This window comes from Crinia signifera, chromosome 2, assembly GCF_055691185.1.
Source record: "Crinia signifera chromosome 2, ASM5569118v1, whole genome shotgun sequence".
Lineage (NCBI taxonomy): Eukaryota > Metazoa > Chordata > Amphibia > Anura > Myobatrachidae > Crinia > Crinia signifera.
Window position 1 is genome coordinate 195,413,246 of NC_139218.1, and position 18,268 is coordinate 195,431,513.

Here is an 18,268-nt window from a genome sequence, read left to right on the forward strand (position 1 = left end):
CCTGTTAAAAACATAGACCTCAAGCTGCATAATGAGTAATTTTAGCCATACACTCATTAATTTATAAATTTTTTAGTGGAATACGGAAACCAGTGAATGATCAGTGGATAGAAAATATTCAAACTTATAAAAAAAAGCAAATAATGTGTAGGTGGAAACCTATTAAGAGGCTGACCCCTAATTCCCCTGGAACCACTGCTGTAATTATGTGACAGGCACAAAGCTCAGCCAATAGCACCCCATTGATAGGCTAGCATTGGAGCAGTATTGATTGAGCTCTGTATTGGTCATATGGCCTCAGTTCTGGTTATGGTTTGCTGATGGCTCACTCTGGGACTGATGGGTGCCATCAGAGTGTTGGGTGATATGTAAGAAGAGCTGGGTTACACAAGTATGAAATTGATCCTGGCGAGAGTATGTCTATAAATACCAGAATTAGCTAATTACAAAATGTCAATACTCTCTACTAATGTTGCAAATCTGACTATTCAGGATTGGCCCATACAGTATTACATGAGGCCTACAATCAGCAGATGAAGCAGATTAACCTTTTTTTATACCAGATTGTTGAAACCACTAAACAATATAAAAAAAAAAAATATTGTAATATATATGACTATTGAGGATCTAATGAACACGGGTGCTTAAATCCATAGCACCTGATCCCACATTTGCTTTGGTTTTCTTACTCCTGCAGCAGAACTGAAAGCTTGTTTATATAATCTACCTTTCTGTTCCATTTTATATACAAATCTCATTATCATCCCAGTGCTTGTTTGTATTTGCTATGCAGTGGAGTGCAAGCTATTTTACCAGTATTCAGCCATTTCAGACCGAAAAGCTTCCCAAGGCATCATTGTGGACTATGAAATCTCACACAATCACTTTTATGGAATGCAGCCGACACTGATGATGATTCCAATATTTATAGTTTTCTAACCATTTCTGTTAAGTTCCTGAAGAGGGCCACATATTTTAATTGCAGTGGTCATTCTTATATAGCAATTTCAAATTTGTGGTATGTATTATAACAGTTTTGGGTCACATCCAGTTGGAAGTCTGTTCTTATGTATCTATAGAAAGAGTTCAAAATGTAGGTCATCTAAGGGAAAGCCTTATACCTCCCTGTGATCTATTTATGTCATGGAAAACCCCACCCTTGCTTTGGGTTGTGGAAAACAAACGCCTATGTATGGCTGAATGTTACTGTAGTACATAGTGACAACCTCTTATTTTTTTGTTCAAATCTATCACCTGTATTCTAACCTTGGTCACCCAGTCAAAGGCAGTGCATTATATTCTGCATATGCTGTATGCCTGCTACACTCCATCCAGTACAGTACATTTCAGACACTATTTTTTCACATAATATTCAAATATATTATAGGCCACAATTACGGAGTACATTTGCACAGCTTTTTGCTTTATTTGCAGACTCTCAATATTTGTTCTGTTCTGTCCAAACTCAAGACTTATTACCAGGTGTCAGAAGGTGGCTGAAGACAAGCTGTTTGCTTTTGGGAATATGACCACACTAACTGATCATATGTGGCTGTATTCATAGAATGAGTATTTTGTCGATGGGCTGCCTGGTAGTGGCAAACTGTTTCCCATGGAGCTTTGTATAGCCAGCAGTGGGAACTATTTTGTTTTATTTGTATTTAGATCTGGCATGTCCAAAGCCAGGCCCGGGGGCCAATTGCGGCCCGTGCTGTCATTTCAAGCGACCTGCAGCCTCCAGCTGGAAGCGGGCAGAGCATCAGATGTCGGAAGCACAGGACACTAAAGGTGGGGGCCCAGCAAGCGTGCCTTTACCTTGCTGTCTGCTGCAGTGAGGAGGTGCCGGCCGCCACAGTCAGATGTGTTTGGCGTCCTACCCCTGCTGCTGCTGCAATCGTATATCACCCTACTCCACAATCACAGTGACAGCAGTGTTTGGGGAGGGGGGCAGCAAGGGGGAAGCTTGCTCCCATAACATGCAGAGCGGAGGAGGGCAGCAGCGGGAGCCTAAGCATCTCCTGTCCTTGCAGTGCCTGCTTTGCCTCTCCTTCCTCTGGCTCACACAAGGGGCTGGGAAACATACAGAGAAGGGAGGGGGCAGAGTGGGGGACATACAGTGAAGGAGGGTCAGGCTGGGGGACATACAGTGAATGGAGGCAGTGATGGCCATTCAGAGAAGGGGGAGCAGGGGCAGGCTGGGGGACATACAGTGAATGGGAGCAGAGTGGGGTACATAGTGAATGGGAGTCATACAGTGAAGGAGGGTCAGGCTTGGGGATTTTCAATGAATGGAGGCACTGATGGACATTAAGAGAAGGGGGGCAGGCTGGGGGACATAGTGAATGGGTGCAGAGTGGGGAACATACATACAGTGAAGGAGGGGCAGGCTGGGGGACATACAGTAAATGGGGGCAGGCTGGGGGAAATACGTTGAAGGGGCAGGCTGGGGGACAGAGTGGGGGACCATTCTGATGTGATTAATGATTCAAAGAATGTCAGGCTGAATGGCCGGCCCCCACACATTTACACTTAACCAAATCTGGCCCTCGTCGCAAAAAGTTTGGACACCCCTGATTTAGATGGTACTTCAGAAATTCATGATTTATATAGAAGCATTTAATATTTGCAATTTCTAGTCTACATTCCTAGACTCTTGCGTGGCATCTGTGATCCTAATGGCAGAAATAGGATACCAAGGTAAAAGTTAAATCCAGCCTCATTGGCTCACAGAGCATTTAGCCTCATGGATGCTCAGCTAAATACACCTCAAACAAAGTCATGCGATCAGCAGTGTATGGTAAGAAATACCTGCATTGTGATTACTAAGTGGGTTTTATTTTCTAAAACATACAAAAGTTCAGTAACCAATAATATTTTTGTATATTTATATTCATTAGTCATCTGCTTCAATTATAACACTTTCTCATATGAAGATAATGGATGTGTGTGATGGTCTACTGTGTACTTGACTTTTATATTAGTAAATTACCCCATCCAATTAAAAAAGCCTCCACAGTCTACATAATACAAGAGGGTAACAAGCATGATAATAAAATAAATCTGATCTTATCGGTAAGCTGTTATGTCATTTCCTCCACATATGCAAGAATGTCTTCATGATCGGTACGTTACTACTAGGGTGCCTCACATATGACTGGTGATAAAGACTCTGTGGGAATTCTACTTCACATGTGATGTTGCTATGGCAACCAATCAGATCATGTCTACTATCTTCTAGAGGGTGCTAAATAAAAAAGAAGTAGATTCTGATTGGTTGCCCATAGCAACATCACATGTGAAGTAGAATTTACATCTTAGTCAATCCCCCCCTCTTACTCCAGGAGTAATGGTACATTTATTTTTTACTATTAAAGAATAACAGTAAAAGCTTTATTTTTATAAGAGATGTATTAATGGCTTTTTTGGTGACAGAGCACTGTTTACAGATATATTTCAGTAACGCATCATACTATTTTAGGCTGTAATAAAATAAGTGTGTATATTTTAATATTAACCTTTGCTGCTATGTGTTTATCATGATATAGGTAGGTTATAATGTATACATTCACATAACTAGGCATTAGTGACATCATGTGATTTATGGAGTGCTGTTGCAGAACTACACAACATTTCCTATATAGAATACTTCCCTTTTAATGTTTGTATATTCCAGAGTTGCAGACTGCAAACAATGATCCGTTCCCTTTCTCGGCAAGGGATTATCCCTGTGCAGTGTGGCTATGTCCCACAGATTTTAAGGAAAGGTTCTACACAAGCAGAAACCTTATATACACATACGTACTATATGGTCTGTTCCACCTCACGCTTACAATGTCATTCCATATGAATTACTGATAATATGAGCAGCAAGGGCTATAGTTCCAACGCAGCCTTTCCGCATGTTTCAGCACACAGCTTATTGCACTCTACTTTATAAATCTAGACCCAAATTATATTTTTCATTTTATTACCTGCGTAAAGCTGCATAAAACAAATTGATAACATAGGTTCATTTGGTTTGTATAAAAAAATCATCACAAAACATGACAAAAGTGTGTTATTCTACAGTATATATGTTTAAGTCTGAAGAATGGCAAGACACAGTTTGTAATATACCTTTTTCATATGTGAGAGCCAACAGGTTTCCCTAGGGTTGCCGGGCATTGTGGGAATCAGCAGGGCAACTTTTTCAGTAGCCAAGAGATGATCCGCTGCATTGAGACAAGTGTTAAATTAGCCCTGCTTGCTTGATGAAACTTACAACTGACTGAGTTGTACATGACCAAGTCTGCCAGAAGCAATTTGAGCACTAACTACGTCAAAAAAAAGAAAAAATATCACTATTGTTTTAAAGTACTTAATACGTTATTATTATAATTATTATTATTAATATTATTTGTAGTAGTAAGATTTTTAGTCTTTTTAGCACAATTAAGTTTAATTATTCACTTCAGGCACTGTCCAAATGGAAGATGTAATGTATTCTAAATTCTCTACCACACAATGTACTTATCTCAACAGTATTAACCTCTGAAGCCGAGACGGGCAGGGATTCTGCCGCCGAGTGAAGGGAACGCGCGTGCGTGTCCCCGTCAGATGCAGCGCCTCTCCGCCAGCGATCGTCAGCTCAGGGAATCTGGTGATTCCCTGGGCTGGCTGAGAGGTGCTACATCTGTAGCTCTACATGCCCCAGGCAATAACCATAGGACCCATGGAAGGGACTTTGGGCTTAGAGGGTGTGGCTTGCACAGAGCGCACTTAAGCCCAGTTAAGTTTATTACTTTTATTGCTAATGCCACACTAATATTGGGAGGGATGAGCCCTAGATTTTGACACATAGTCTAATTATTCTGCTTTGACTATTTGCCCATTATTGGTATATTTACCATGTATAATTATGAACTGCTAAAAAATAAATAAAGTCCAATATTCATGAATTTAATTTGTTAAAATAGTTCTACGCTCCTCTAAAACATCAGATGACCCAATGTGGTATATGAAGGAAAACAATACTTACAAAGTGCCTATGTTAAAAAGTGGTATGAATGATTTATTTTGTCACTATTTTCTAAACAAGTAATGGATCTCTCTGTGTGTATTTCTCTTAGTAGACCATCCATTACCGGACACACAAGAACGCTAATGTACATTCTGTAATTGAACTACAGTAGTTCAGAGGCTTGCTTAAATATTACCTTCTGTGAGAAAGTATTTTAGCCTTGTTCATTGCAACTGCTTAGACTAGCGGAGGTTTACTTGCGCCAAGTGAGGTGAGCCAAACACTTTAGTAAAAAAAAGCTAAGAACATTGTGTAATATAGTTATAGCAGGGGCCCATCTGGTTTCTAACCAGCAACATTTTCCTACAAATTTTTTTTATTTTAAATTCACACTTACAGTATACCTACAAATGCAATCCAAATTCTTAAAACATGGAACTATATATGATTTTGTTACATTATTTTATTGTTTGGAGCTAGATCTTGTTACTGGCCTAATGGTGAAAGCATGGTATTCGGACATAGAACACACACATAATTAAGGACTATTTAGTACCCATCAGCAGTTAATGAGTTTATCATCACTTGATAAGTGCATTAAAATGAATGGTCTCCTATGGGTTTGTTGCTTCTCAAATATAAATGCTTATTCAATATGATATAAACAGCCAGCCCTATTTCTCGAAGAATGATCACGTTACCAGTACAATAGATTGTATTGGTGAAAGCACAATGCATGCATCACTAAAACATGTTTGAAGTGCACACTAGCTTTATTTATCCATTTTCTCAGTGCATACATATGAATGAGCTTTAAAATAATTGATATTTTATATAAAAGAGCTACTAATCCTATATAATTAAAGGCTAGCACTGATCCTCCCCTCTATGGGGGGAATTTACATAATGTAGATGGAGCCCAATGGAGCAATTCAAGTATTGCTCCGTTCTAGAGTGCAGAGCCACCGGCACTGATGTTACGGTTGTTCTGTCATTTGGATGGGCTGGTAACTAGTAACACATACAAATACATATGTAATGGTCCCCATACTTCTTGATTCTTATCCCATGGTTACATCTTTTGCTAAAACATCCTTTGTTCCCGTAAGCTCCTTCATAGCTTTGTACATTACAAAGATATGTCTGTATGTAAAGGGCACAGTCTTCATAAAAGCAGCCAGTCATTTATAACAGACTGCACAGTGTAAGCCATAATTTCATCAAGCCACTCAAATAAAAACTCCAATGAAAATATAGTTTGAAATCTGCTTTTTAACAACAAATCTAAATAACCTTGCAATATATTTAATTAAAAATAATATTTGTATTATATTTATTGTTTTGTTATAATATACTTTCTTTGATTAGGGTACTTTATGTAGATTGTAGAGGTCACTGGCTTATTACCAAGCATGGAGAGGATTAGCCAGGGAAAAATATAGTAATATAGTGGTAACACATTATACATATGACACAAGGAGCCATTGATTGGACAGAGTGGGCATTAATATTTATATGTAATCCAATTGTTCATATGTGTATTTTTCACAGTATTTCATTTACACGTAGCTGCTTTTTAGATTTACATTATATTCGCTTTCTAAAAAAAAATAATCCAAGAATATTTTAATAATGGCAATTGTATGTGTGAGTCTCATATTATTTATTCATTTAGCTGCTAGTAAAGCCACAAGTGGATTTCTTGTTTATTGGTTAACTGGACACATGTATCACTGTCTTAATTTCTCCATACCTAAAATGGAACTGCACATAAAAGTGATGTCCTAAAAGTTACTATATTTTCCTACAAAAAAAAGCAGAATATTATGACGTCATTTAAGTTTAGTTATTATAATATAGGAGTAATGTCGTATGTATGAAGTTCTGTAACTATTATGTTTATAAACAGTGAGTTCTGAAACCATCAATTGGGCGGCCATTAGGAAATGAGTATTGTAAGGCAAAATGGGTCCCCTACTCTCAATTTTCCAACCCCATATCTTTGTTACCTGTATAACAGCGCACTGCCAACAGATTTGTGTTTTTATATGGTGTACCCTTGTCATTTACAATTTGTCCTTTTAGTTGCTTTTCAAATTAAATACACCATATTGGTTACGTTGTTGTCGTTTTTTTGCTTACAACAAAAAAGATGACAACCTTGCAGACCATAGAAATACTATACGGATTGCAGAAGATAATGAAATACTCCACGCTTTACTATAGTTGTAGAAACAAACCAAGATAGGAGTCCTCTTGACTGATAATTTGCGTTATCGCTATATAATGTCACTGACCGCAAATATTCCTTGATGTGTAATTGTGTGTTAGTGCAACCAGCACAGCCACTAGCTGCTGCTCCTTATGGGGGGAAAGCACTGTAGCAACCCATCACCAGAGTGAATGTCTATAGTGTAGGGTTGCTTTCAGAAATGCAGCCTTATTGGGAGTAATGATGCCAGTAGCCAGTTACCCTGATCTCACAGTGGAATGTTTACACACAGATCCCTGTTAGCAGGCACACACTGGTCTGAACCGAAGTATATACATAACTTTTTACTATTTTTGTTACATTTTTAAATCCTACATTTGTGTAAAACCGATTTTGTCTGATTTATATATGGGGTGAGCTGTTATGATGTACTTAAGATCCATTTAGATATACTGCCCTAAATGGCTTTTACCATGTGGTTTTGATATACAGTGCTCCAAAGGGACTTGGTAATCCATTGACAAAGAGTTGGGGGGTTAGCTGAAAAATGTTTGTATCTTTATTCTCTGAACATTGTACCTTAATTAATAATGAGTGTTTACTAAATTAGTATTAGATCCAATGCTGCTGATGGTGTCTCCCATGAATCTTTGCAACAAAGCACTCTTGTAATGTTTACTGTAACCATGGTGCTAGCAGTGTGCGTGGGAGCATCCGCCCAGAGTAGAAAGGTGCTCACATTTCTTTTTAATGAGAAGCCTGCCTTATTTTAAAATAGATACGTACATTTAATACCTATTAGAAGTGCATTCAGCAGATTTATAGCATGCTGTTTGTTTGGCCTTCTAATGCTGCTACATTAACTGCTAACCGAATTCTCTGAGGAGCTGCCCTGTGTCACAAGGGGATGCCACCTCTGTTTGCTAATGGCCATTTATATTATGTCAGCATGCATATATTATCATTATGTTTATGGAACATCATTATTTGTTACAAATGTAGGTTTGTTTCTAGAATTTATTGTCATTCAGTTGTAGAAAAGCACTTTGCCTGAAATGTACATTATCTTGTAACTCAATGAAGATGTAATGCTATCATTTTGCTGAAATCAGTCTTCTAAAATATATATTTTTTTCCCTGTTCCTCTTACTGTTGTGTTCATGTAACAGATCACTATGGAAAGTTATGATATGTTCGATATTATTAGTGTTATATAGCCTTGTACCAGAATACAGTTGTTTTGCTTATCTTTTGGCAATTAATTATCACTGGTATAATGTTTCAACCCTTGAAAACGCCATTATCTGATACACAATGACTACCACGGGAACTTATTCAGAGCTGAAGGCAATTTACCTCTAAATTTAAACTGCGCCCTGGGAAACATAAGAATTTTGCTCGCTATGTGTCTCCCACCACCCTACACATAACTGAAACGGATGTTACAGGATTAGGTCAGGTGGTGTGGCTGCACCACGAGTACAAAAGCTGCACACAATTCATACACATTTCAGTAAATGGCAGGAAAGATGGTACATGTTAAATGCAAATCAAACAAGACACAAATAGCAAATTCAAAATGAACATACCCTTAGATCTCAGCAGTTACACTACATTTGCACAATTAGGGGTGTCTTAAGGTGTGTACACATGGTGCAATCTGGTGCCTGACGATTTTGATTGATATCAGCAGCCGCCTGGTTCTTGTGGGGTGGGGTGCTGGCATCTGCTGGGAGGGAGGAACGGGGGAGGGGGAATGGGGGCCATGCTGCATTGAGCAGCATGGCACTCGTTCGGACATAGTAGAAATAGACTGTACAGCACAGTCTATTTCTACTTTTGATTCCGATGCGGCAGGACCACACATCACGATTGAATCAGGATTGGGTGCGGGAAAACATGGTGCGATTTGCACTTACTTGCTTTTGATTTTAACTATATAGTCCAGATCAATTGCCCAAATCGCACTGTGTGTACACACCATTAGACACGTTTGGCAAATCAGAAGTGGCTGCCATCCCTGGCTCACAACACCAAAGTATGAGGAACCACCAGTCATGGCCTTCTTGGAAGGATTTTATATATTGACTTGCCCATATTGAATTTTGACACTGTCTACATATTTCCTCCAACTCTTGTCCCAGGTCCTTTTGTTGTCGGGAGCCGTAAGCATAAAATCTGGCAAGAGCCACGTCCCAAAATATATATATGTGCAAAAAAGCAGAGCATGCTGCGGGGGGAAGCCACGTATTGCATTTTACCTTCAGCTCTGAGTGAGGACCACAGGGTTCTATTTGCACCAGCATGTTTACTGGAAGTGTGGTGTTATACCAGTGGTGGGTAATAATAATTGTATTTTATGATGAGGTTACCCAATGGCCTTTGTAAGTAGCAGCAGCATTAGTAGTCTCTCTTTATTGGCATACCTCTCATCTTTTGTACTGAATGACTTGGGACAAAAGGGGGACGTGTCAAACCTTCTAAAAAGGACAGGTGGAAAAGTTACCTATAGCAGCCAATCGGCTTCTAACTATCAAGAATCTAGTAGATGTTCTAAAGAATGAGCTAAAAGCTGTTGGGTTGCTCTGGATAACTTCTTCATTTGTCCTCTAGATTTTTTGATGCATTTCCCCCAATGTGCGTAAAGCAGCGCTGCACTGATTGGGGTAATTTCCGACTATTAGGACTGAACCCTCAGGTTGGAAGGTATACCATTGGTCTGTGTTGTAATTCTGACACCAAAGCTCCAGAACTGTCAATACATTCATGGTGGTTTTTTTTACCAATCTGTCAAGTATTAACCAGTGGTTTCAGCTATGTGACAATATACAAATTATATAAAAAGTTCAAGTGCAGCCCTCTTAAGAAGCCAATGGCAAAATGTGAAGCCTGAATTTAAGAATGTTATCCAGCACTGTTTATAATCATTCCCAGAAAATAATAAAGCAATGTAACAATGTTGATGCAATCTTCCTGCTTATTGCGTATCATATCCAGTGTACCATCACTCCTATTTATGTCTGTGCACATGGTAAAGCTGGGGTATACATGGTATAAATGAACAGCAGAACTTCTGGTGCACCCACAATGTGACCAGTTCAGGTAAGCATACACACTAAGCTGGGCCTTCTAAGCTGGGCCGTCTTTCCACCATGTGCCCCCTCTGCTGCCTCCTGCCTTTGTCTGCTGCCTCAGTTTACCCGCTTCATCACATCCGGCTGAAGGGCTGCTTTTAAGCAGTTTGCGGCATCAGGAGGCCAATCCTGGGATTGACAGTGTATCAATCCGAATCTTGATATTGAAAAAATGGATCAGGACTGACCTACCTACTCACAATGTTATCCATGTAAAAGAGCATCTCCCAGTGCAAGTAGCTGCATCATTTGCAAATATAGAGGTTTTTAGAAAGTGAGCAAGCTCTTTCATTTTGTTATAATAATGTTATCATTTATTAGCTCAATAAATAAACCTATGGGACGATCCTATTAGCTGCGAAGTGTGCAAGGTGCCGTTCCAACATGCAGAGGTGCGAGCGCTTTCAGTCGAATTCCATCCACCGTAAAGTGCACATAGTGTCGTGATGATTCGCACTCGTAAATCATCCGTATCTAATAGGATCGGTTTCCCCCCATGTTACAGATAAATAAAAATAATAATTCATAAAAATTCATTTAGTTTCACTAGTATTTAAAAACAAATGCCAGTGGTACCAAGCCTGATGGACATTACTTGGAAATTTATGGAATCCAGTCAACCAAAATTCCAGTTACAGTATAAATAAAGCCACTACAAATGATGAATCCAGGAGCTACACCACAGGTACAGTAAAGCGATACCCAAAAAGTATTCACATAAATACCTATAAAGCTAATAGATCTATGTTAATCCAGTGACCAGTATTACAGGTAAAGGAGAATCTGAAAGAAAATTGGAAGGCTGAATGGCTGATTAAAGTTAGAACTTAAGCAATTAACATGAAAAAATAAAAACTGAATGTACAGTAAGATTGATAATACAGGTAATACCAAAAAAATTATCGGGAGAAGAGAAAGAAAAAAGTTTCTGAATATTAGTCATCTGCTTATAGTAGCATCAGTATTTCTGTCAAGAAAACAAAATGGCTACTTTCTCTTCCAGTACTTTGAAGACAAAAAAAGTTTTATTGTTGTATTTGCAGCTGTTTTCACTGTTGTTTTTAGTCAGTTTACATGATCTGTAACAGTAATTGTCATTATGCTACAAACAATAGGTACTGATCGCATCACTATGGCCTAAGTAACCTAAGACAGATCTCATAGACCTAGTTACCGAGTTACTGCTTTAGCAGCACAGTGCACTTGATGAATTCCAAACCAATAGATCTGATACAAATGTCGGTATTAAACTAATATTAGTCAGTGCACTATAAAACATATTTACATAATCATGAGCCTTGAAGCAGAGTAGATGAGCAAACATATGCCCAGCAGGGTTTAACCTTTTGAGTTTTCTCATGTGAAGTATGTGCACACATCATGGTTGTCCTCTATCTACTAAAACCCGGTGGAAGGCTGGCTGGAGTTAGTGTGTGTTAATAAACATAACTAGATATCTACACTTACAACAGAAAACAATATATAGTACTGTAAGCAACATATACAGTAGCATCTCTAAATTACAAAAATGCCATAAATGGCATTAGTTAGTGTACATTAACATGGATACATTACATACCACCCACCAAAAAGGTTTAATCTGGAATTTATTAAGTATTTCTAGAGGTCTTACTGGGTGCACATATTTATGGCCTTGCAGATAATACTTATCTGAGCAGCTGATACTTATAAAGCACAATTCCGGCCATGGTGACACAAACATCAGGAGCTCTTTTATAGAATGTACCAAGCTGCACTGCTGTATGTATGGTGGCCTACAGTATATGGTCACACTCAGCCAATACTCTGTGAACGGATACATTAGCATGCAGCTAGATGGCCAAGTGCAGTGCATTTTGGTTAAAATGTAAAACAGTTATAGCCAATGCCTTATATGTCAATTTTTATTTTATGGCAAAGGTTTTATGTATGGCTATTCAAATGACATCCACTAGCATTTCTACTGCTTTCTTTGTGGCACCCTTCATTGGCTGTACATACAAATTCACAATCATTTCTAGGAACCCTTACCATGGACACGGCAGCATTGTATTTATAATGGGGTCAGCAGGATCTGGCTTTCTGTTTGTGTCCGGTAGTAGAACTGTGCCATTTCATTATCCTGCTGTTAGCTTGGCAGCCACTAGATCTCCTTCGCCGAACAGACCTTGACACATCAAGCGCTGGGCAATGTCATCATCTATTAGAGATAGCAACCTGACAAATTAATTTGGGACAAATTAACAGCGCTTTAATGCATTCTACCCTCTAAGCGTAACGTATAGGTCCTTTCTGTGAACGGGAAATAAGCTCAACCTTGTTAGCTCATCTTGTGTTGTTTCTTGTTAACCTATTAAGATCTGTGTGTGAGTGAGTGTTTTTCTCTGAAGAGGTTCTGTGTATCAGGTGTTTTTAATATATACAAGTATGATCTATTCTGTTTCTTGTACTATTTTCAATTGTAAACCTGTTTCCCAACCACACCGCTTAGAAAAACATCAATGGGTGCAACCATAGCCTATGGAAGGATTTATACTTGCTTTTCAACTGTAGACATCAAAATTTAATGATTTGATTTCTTCATGTTTCCATCTATAATATAGAAGACTGATGAGACTTAAGTTACATGCCTGCCCCTTTCTATGCCTGAACCTTCCATCCCTACCTCTTTTCCTGCATAAGAAAAAACGATGATGCCGAAAATCGTTGGGCTAAAAATCGCTCCGTGCAACAAACTGAGCGATTTTCACCCATCCAAGCATTTTTCGCAGGGCAGACGGCTTTCCATAGCAGGACCCTATGGAAATCTGTCCACTACTCGGCTGGTAATACCAGCAGATGAACGACAGCGGCCGGCAATGATCATGGTAAAAGTGAGCTGCTTTCAGCTTAAAATCACCCAATGTATATGGACCTTAAGTACAAACTGAAAACATTCTCATTCTTGCTAGTTGGGAAAATTCTAAATGTTTCAAGTTTTTATTTATTGATATCGTTATATTATGCAGCAATGCTCCCTCCCTACATACTGACTTCTTTGTTAGGTTTATTCAGAGCCCAAATAGCAAAACGCTGCTGCGAAGCCTTCTATCAGTACAAACCCATGGGAAACAGATTCGCTTCATCTGAGCCGTGAATGTAGATATTGGCTTCCCTTGAGCTCTCTTTAATATGTATCTGTCTACTTAGTAAGAAGTTGCTTGTAAGTTTGTTAGCCCAGGAGTAGCCAAAGCAGTGTACAATATATAGAAAATGTACTTGCAGGATGTAATGTTGAAATACTGTAATAAAAGAGATACATCTATTTTAGTAGGGGGAACAAATATTCCAGTTCAGGACCTCAAAAGCATTTAACACATGCTAAGTTGACCTGCTAAAAGCATGTTGTATTTCTAAAATGAATACACACTGTCATATATTGTATGTTGTAAAGTACATTAGTCACGACTTATAACAACAAGGGATGACTGGAATACTGCCAAATGACCTGCTTTTCTCTTTGTTGTTAGCTATTCCTGTAAGAGGTTTAGGAGCTGATGTATCAAGCAGTGAAGTGGAGAGGTGAACCAGTGATTAAGTTGCCCATAGCAATCAATCTACTTCTACCTATAATTTTTTGGAATGTTCTTAATCATTGCTACCTGGAGCCGATTGGTTGCCATGGGCAACTTCTCCGCTGGTTCAGGTCTTTATTCTTTTCACTGATTGATAAATGTACCGCTAATGTCAAATGGAATAGGACAAATTAAATAGCGCCTGGTTTTGCTAAAGTAGTGATTTTGTATGCACTTTTTCCACAGGCTCAAGGGGGAGATACATAAAGCAGTGGAGAGAAGTGGGCCAGTAGAGAAGTTGCCCATGGCAACCACTCATCTGTGGTACCATTTGTCAAGTGTATTCTATAAAATATAGACAGCAGTTGATTGGTTGCCATTGGCAACTTCTTCACTGGCTCACTTCCCCACCTGTAACATTACATTTGGCCCGAGTTGTTAATACCAAATAGTTAATAAACTGCGCTAGCGAACAGGGATTAACCAATAACTGTATTCCACACTAACCAATCTAACCATTCATGTGACATTCCCATTAAACTTTTTCAGTTTTTTTGCTTTATGGCTCCTACCTCCGGATTCCAATGTCAGCAGATAAGTATTAGACTGGTACACTAGAAGTTCTCATTGTTGCTGCTGTAATAGTGTCACTGCCTGAGGACTGTATGTAGGAATCCAATGATCAGTGGTACCTTTTTGTAGGTATCCATTTTGTAATCTAAAATGGATAACTGTCTTTGTTTTTTTGATGTATTACATAGCTGAACATTGTGCACTACACAGGTTCCTGACCTCACTAATATCACCCCTTCTCAATAGTACTTCCTGAGCCAAAACTGTCAGTGATTGCCACTGACAGCTTCTAGACACTTACATTGCCATCATGCCATTTTGCCTACTGGATCAATCTGTCTTTTACTTTCCACATTCTTTATTTTAGTTGTATTTTTGTTGGTTCTTTATTATTCTTTGTTACTTGGGTTATTAATGTCGCTTGCATCAATTTGAAGTGTAACTTTCACTAATTCCTGCAATAAAAAATGAAACAAAACTTTTCTGTCTCTTTGTCCATTAACGGTCTAGTTTCTATTGATGTTCAATTAAAAACCCACTAGAAACATAACACATATGAGGTATGGGGTATGAGGTATGGGGAAAATCTCAGAAGGGTGCAAGCTGCCATTGCTACAAGGTTTAAACATCAGCAACAGCAGTCCAACTTGCACCTTTCACTCGACTGATTTACACCCAAAACTCTCAAAAGTGTTCACTACTAGCATTTTGTATCAAACATTTTTGAGCATATTCTGCCACCCTCTATTGATTCCCTCCCTCTGAAAATCATCAGATTGATACAATTGCAAGTCATTAATTCTTGATACCATATTTATTGTACAAATTATTGATAACTTTAAAGATTCATGTGAAGAAATATCAGATTAACTGCATAATATCTCATTCAAAGTTATTTCTAATACAATTGTAACCAAGCAGATAGTTACATATATGATTGTTACTTTTTACCCTCCAGTGGTTTCTGATACAACACTCCCCTCTGTTCTCCTCTTAAGAGGGAATACCACATACGCATGGATATATATTTTTTCCTATTTGTGCAACCGCTACAATCTGTACATAATAGGTATCTTAAATATTTCCACGAGCTGATATTGTATATTTTCTTAGTGACATATTTAACACTAAGCCAATAAAAAAAGAGGAATTTTCTGTATTTATTTATGTATGTTTGTTTGTGTTCTTTTCTTTGGTTTGAACCTTCACAGTTTTATACTTAATAACTAAAATAAAAGTTAAGTTTTATTATAAACTAATTAAGTGTGCCCCCAAAAAGAGAGAGTACTTTTTCTTCTTCTTTTGTTCTTCAGTTATTCCATACTCTCTGGTGAGCATCTACACTATCCTGACCTGTACACACCTGTACATAATTATTCTTACAGTGGATACTCGATATCTTTATCACATATCTACACTATTGAATAGCTACCTGTGCAGCAGTAACTTCCCATCTTCCCCCTTTCCCTTTGTATAACATGGTCTAGCTTCCACAAGGCCATGCCCTTATTTTTTAATAGGTTGTCGCCTAGGGGGTTATTCTAGTTCACTCTTTCTGAAAAAATCCTTCTTAAGGCCCATACACACTAGAAGATTTTCATTTCAAAAGACTTTGCCAAAATCTCTGAAAGATATATCTTTTACCAAAATAGTGCGTACACACTGAGCTAGTTTCCCCAAAGAGCAAGAGATTTTCAGGAGGTGAAAGTCTTTGCTGAACATCTTTCATATAAAAGGTGATTTACATAATGGGCGGGGTTTGAATTACAAGGATGGGAGCAGCGGCCATTTTATTCAGTGCATTCCTGTTATTGGTGCATGATTTAGAACTGATTGCTGGGCTGCATATATTCGGAGCCCAGCGTTCAGGTAAACTACACCTGCTCCACCCTGACCGGGCAAAATGCCACCCATGTGCATGGCAAAATTTAATTTGCAGCTGTGCACGTAGGGAGAAATCCATTCAAAATATACATTGGGGGTGCAGTGGCGGCGGTAAAATATACATTGCTGGCCTGCAAAAAATGTAAGGCACGGCTTTGTGGGACAGGGGACTATGCACTCCATAATGCCCTTTACACATATACCACATACCGTAATGCCCATTACACATTATGACACACACCGTAATGCCCATTACGCATATGCCACACACCATAATGCCCATTACATATAATGCCACATAAGTGTCGTTTACCTACATGCTCATTGCTAGGGTTTTCATGCACGGTGCCAGGGGTAACATGCTATGTGCACTGCATCCTTACGCTCACCTTGCCCCGTGGTCTGTCCCTGCCTGCATCAGTAAAGGAGACTGCCGGGCAGAGCGGTGGGGAAATCCGACTGTCTCAGAGCAGGTCCATCTGTCTGCGACTCGCAGCCAATCAGGCGACGGTGGCTCGCGAGTTGCAAGCAGGCGTGTCACTCCAAATAGCCGCACAGCGGATGGTTGGACCTGCTCTGAGACAGCCGGGTTTACCACCACTCTGCCAGCTGTCTCTTTTAACGATGCAGGCAGGGACAGACAGTGGGGCAAAGTGAGCGGACGTTCCGCCTCCAAAATGGACTGACAGAACGCAGTTCTGCCTAGTTCTGGCTTAATTTAACTCATAGTGGGCAGTAATATATACATTGCTGGCATGTGCCTCCAATGTATATATTACTGGCTTACCATTGTCATTGGTGCCCAGTGGTGCCAGTAATATATAGATTGCTGGCAAGTGCCAGCAATCTATATATTACTGGCTTACAATTGTCATTGGTGCCCAGTGGTGCCAGTAATATAGATTGCTGGCATGTGCCTGCAATCTATATATTACTGGCTTGCAGATGTCATTGGAGCCCAGTGGTGCCAGTAATATATAGATTGCTGGCATGTGCCAGCAATCTATATATTACTGGCTTACAATTGTCATTGGTGCCCAGTGGTGCCAGTAATATATAGATTGCTGGCATGTGCCAGCAATCTATATATTACTGGCTTACAATTGTCATTGGTGCCCAGTGGTGCCAGTAATATATAGATTGCTGGCATGTGCCAGCAATCTATATATTACTGGCTTATAAATGTCATTGGTGCCCAGTGGTGCCTAACATATACATTGCTGGCACATGCCAGCAATGTATATATTATTGGCTTAAAAGAGAAAACATTGGTGGCCAGTGCTGCTCCATGTGGAGCAGGATGCAGGGGGGTGGGGGGGTGCATCAGCTGCATGCACCTGTGGGCGGCCGGGACCGGGCGGCAGAGCATAGACAGACCCGTGTGGACATAGCACGGGTGAACAGTGGAGTGGAGCGGGGCGGGGCGGACCAGCGCGGCAGCAGGCAGGGTGAGACAGGCGGGGGAGCAGGGCTCTTCACCAGCCAGCCGCCGCAGCAGCCAGCCGGACGAGTGAGCGGGGCAGCGAGGACAAGTCCAGGAGGGTGAGTATGACAGGCGAGGGGGCGGGGGGAGGGCGGCGGGGCGTACCGCCGGGCTGAAAGTGGTTAATCACTTTCAGCCCTGCAGCGTACACACACAGCGATGATGGATGGAAAACCATCCATCATCGCTGGATCTGCTGGTAAAACCAGCAGATGAAAGACCTTCCTAGCGATGATGCGGGAGCGCGCATCATCGCTAGTCGGGGGTCGCTGTCCCATACACACTAATCGATTTTCAGCTGAAAATCGGTCAAAACGCCTGTTTTGACCGATTTTTAGGTGAAAATCGTCAAGTGTGTATGGGCCTTTAGATAGACAAAACCATGTGCACTGCAGGGGGCAGATGTAAAATGTGCAGAGAGAATTAGAT